At 32.8% G+C, this 4225-nt stretch overlaps 1 long non-coding RNA gene across 2 annotated transcripts; it reads right to left on the bottom strand.

The window, feature by feature from the left end:
* Positions 1-1993: 1993 nt before the first annotated feature.
* On the bottom strand, positions 1994-3810 carry LOC111211409. 2 transcript variants are annotated; one of them, XR_002662458.2, is made up of 4 exons: positions 2981-3810; positions 2812-2910; positions 2461-2598; positions 1994-2326 (listed from the first exon to the last, which is right to left on the bottom strand). It is a non-coding gene; the product is annotated as an uncharacterized LOC111211409 (long non-coding RNA). The 2 variants fall into 2 exon arrangements; XR_002662457.2 differs by having other exon boundaries at positions 2461-2603; positions 2981-3809.
* Positions 3811-4225: the final 415 nt, after the last annotated feature.

Here is a 4225-nt window from a genome sequence, read left to right as displayed (position 1 = left end):
AAAACTAAATGTTTAATTATTTACTTGAGAATATAAATCTATGAAGCGAAAAGTTTAATTTTTTAAAAACTTTCTAAATTTGTGAAATGTTACAATATCTTTGAATATGACAATAAAACAATATTTTACTAATCTTATATATAGTTACGATTTTAATAATGAAATAATAATCCAAAAATATATATGTAGAGAAGATACAAATACATGTAAAAGTTTGAAACAATCTACTCAATGAAAAAATATACAGTAAACTTATTATGTTTTAAAAATTAATAGACACATATATATTATAATATATACCAATTTCGAATTGAAAACAAAATATTTTTTATAAAAATAAATGAAAACAAAAACCTGCGCGGTTGCGCGGATCGAGATCTAGTTGTAATTATTAGGAAAAAGTTAGGGTTAAATACTAACTGTACTTCACTTTTAATACATTGGATAAATACAAAATAGGAATGGGTCATTATAGAATTTTTGATAACGATGTGTGTCATGCCAGAATTTGATCCAAATATCAGTTTTATACTTTGAGAAAATACAATTCTCTCAAATAGCTGAGATGCAACACTTTTTGTATGCATTTTTATTGATAACTGAAAAAACTTGGCTAAAATATTGATTTTCATCAGGTTTTAGTAATGAAAAGTTTGTAAATTTGATGTTATTGGAATGTGATTTTGATGATCGTGGCTCTCATGCACGCCATTATCTATAGATCATCTCCAACAACCTTTCTTATTAACATAAAAACTTATAAATCCACAATGATTGTGTTTGTTAAAATTCCTTTGTAATGGATCCAAGTGTTTACTACCATAAGAATCGTTGTGTATAGGAATGGAAGAGAAACCATTTACGATCACAAACATTCCGATTGATGAAGAAGAAAGAAAAAGAGAACGAATGAGAGGAAGATTATGGGAGAGAAAAATGTGGGAGAAAAGATAATGTTCGAGATGTAGTGTAGATTTCATGTAAATTTAGGAAATATATTAACCGAAATATGGAAGTTATAATATGTATCCTACGTAGAGTAAAAAACTGTAGAGAGAGCGGAAAGTTTATTCATACGTACGAATAACATAAGGTAAAAGGCATAACAGATTATGACACATAAAAAGGTAATTCATAGAATTGTGGTGATAAGTTGTAATAAAGCTAGGAGTAGACTAAGGACAGCTTTCTATAATATTACCTAACGAAATCTACCTTACATAGAATATATATAAGAAAGTTTTGTTTGTGTTATATACACATGATAGATCTATGTATAATACTTAGTATCCGATTTCTAGACTAAATATATGACCAGAATGAGTATTTTATACGTAGCTAGGACATAAAACAAAATATGATTCCAATATTTTTTTAAAAAAAATTAAACATATAAATAGTTATACTTATGTTTCCAATGTTTTCATATTTTTCTATATTTTTAAAAGTTGAAAGTGTCTCTTTTTTTCAATTCTAGATAATAATCAATTACAAAACAACTTATCGTCCAAATTTTTACTGTCGACTAAGCCAAATCAATGGCTATTTAATCTATTTTTCCAAAACCACACAGCAAAACATTTAAAACATACACACATAGAGAAATTCAAACACAAATATCAATGTTGTTATTAGTAGCTTGGCTGGGATTGCTGAGTGGCACGTATTGGTGGTTCGAAGCGAGGCAAATAGAGGGGCGTCTTTCATCGCCGATTGTGTTAATTTGAATGGGTTGGTTCCTTTGTACGTAACGATGCACAATTTTATACTTATTATATAAGTATGAACAAACCATTATATTATTTGATTTATATTCACAATGAAATTATCTTTATATTTTTTTAACACTTAATATATTTTGATGAGATTTATTTAAATTATATCAAAAACCAAATTTAAAATTCTACAAAACATATTTTATACACAGTAAATAATATAATAAAAAAGTCAAATTTCAAAAAAATAATTAATGTATATGCACTAAAATAATGAATGCTGGCCACTAGCGGAATTATTCAACCCTTTAAGGTGTGTACAGCCAGTGATTGTTATGCAGTTCTTTTTAAAAATAACTAGGATCTGACTGCGCGCCTAATTTATTTTATTTGCTTTATATAAATAAAATAATTAAATATTTTATCCACAAATTGGTGCAAGCACTAAAACTTATTAGAGTTATATGACGTATATCCTCCTGGATAGAGCGCATCAGCTGAAATTTTTGAAGTCAACTAAAGAAGGTTCATGATGTCTCCTGTGGACGACTTCTTTTAGCAACTTTTGGTTGCTGGTCATGTGGTTCTTCGCAAATTCTTGTTGCCTACGCCTACAAAATAGAAAAGTTAAGACACTACTGTCGATAGTATACATTGTTAGCTGAATTGTATTCCACTGCGTTTGTTCTATTAAAAAATAAAAATACATCCCCTATAAAAGAAACTGGAGATAAGCTAGATTTACCGAGAAGGACAGTAGCTATTCAAACACCAATCTCCACACGTTTGATATGTACTCAAACTGGGAGACAAATTTGAATTTAAATAGACCCATAGTTCTTCAAGTTAAGCATAACTTTTGAAACAGACTTATGTTTGCACCCTGCACTAAATATAACATGTTCACAATCAACACCAAGCATTAATTTTCCAGAATCAATAAGATGCCAGGTAACAAAACTTTATGTAGCTACAAGAGAAACTTTAGCATAGGAAAAAGCAATAGGAGCAAACTCAAACGCATCAAACCATCAAGGATGGGACCCGCACAGAAAGTTCAGAACTAAGCATCAAGGAGTCGAAGTAAAAGAAGTACCTCAAATTTTTCGAACCCGGAATAAGCTCCCGAGTCTAATTGCTTCTACAGTGTGCTAAAATTCGTCTGATTCGTGATAATCTCATGATAACCAGGAATCTACCAAACAGAGGTAAGTCAAACGTAACACTAATTAGCTTTAACAAAAACAAAAGGGACAGACAGTCACCTCTTTAGTATCAGTCTATTAAATGACAGTATCAGAATGTTCCGGCTTAGGAATGGTTTTCAAACTAATATATCCAGAGACCTCTAAAAGGTTGAAGAAGATTTATCTTCGATTTTCTTTTTCTTGGGGCGCCATTTAGAGTTGTAGACTTGTAGTAGAGGCTTGCTTACTATTGCTAATAGTTGAAGGTTCAGCTCAAAGGTCCACCTTGATGCCACTGCTACCATGTCCAATAACAGGTAATCAACAGTCTCAACAGTCTCCATGAGTTTTTTTTTTTTGTAAAAACAGTCTCCATGAGTTTTAAACGAAAAGAATGAAACAAAGTCTAAACATTTAGGCATAAAGAACAAAACTTTGAATAGAAAATGGAATAATTGTGTAGTCCGCAAGAGGAAAGAGTCAAAACACAACCTTGGCCATGAGAGGATTTGAGATGTAAGTGAAGTCGAAGAAGAAGACTTAGCAGACGCAAGTGAGAGCGTTCTCTGCAATGGGAAAGTTTCAAATCGTCCCACAAGTTGTTTTGTTGCTTCCTTATCAAAGAATTAATGGAAAGGCTGGGTAACATCGGGAATAGCTCCGGTGAGATCTAGAAGCTTCAGGGGGATTAAGCTCTCCACCGCAGATGATGAACATAACGACGCCTTTAGCAAGATTTAACACCTTCTTCATCGTCCCCGTCGTCATCACTCGCCTCTCTCCCCTTAGTCGCCAAGGTTAGTTTTTCATCTATCTAATAAAATAAGATCAGGTTAATGTAATTGAAATTACAGATTGTTTTTTTTTTCTTTTTTTTTTTTTTTTTTGCGCAACAGATAAATTTAGAAGCTTAAACGAGTTGGCCCAAGGGGGCAATACAAAGGTGGGCTTTAGCTAAAGAGTCAGCTAGCCCGTTAGAGGCCCTAGGGCAGAATGAAAAACGACAAACAGAAAACAGAGAGGAAAGCGAATCGATGTCCGACAACACCCCGTAGAGTTTTGTTGTCGGTCTTCGCTTCGTGTTGATCGCCGTGATGAGCGCTTGAGCATCTGATCGAAGCCAGATCGAGGTGAAGCCGAGTGAGAGGGCGTGTAGTAGGGCGTCTCTAATGGCTAGAGCTTCTGCAAGGAGTGGTGACGCAACGTGGTGATGAAATTACGATTGGTTTAAGTATTATATTGAGGTGGTTTGATAATTTAATAGATTTTGATTCAGTGGCATTCACTTGTAACTATTGAGGAAAACCCAGGGTTATTTTCTTT

The sequence above is a fragment of the Brassica napus genome, chromosome C4 (assembly GCF_020379485.1).
Source record: "Brassica napus cultivar Da-Ae chromosome C4, Da-Ae, whole genome shotgun sequence".
NCBI lineage: Eukaryota > Viridiplantae > Streptophyta > Magnoliopsida > Brassicales > Brassicaceae > Brassica > Brassica napus.
The sequence above is the reverse complement of the archived record's forward strand: the minus strand, read 5'-3'. Positions and strand labels throughout refer to the sequence as shown.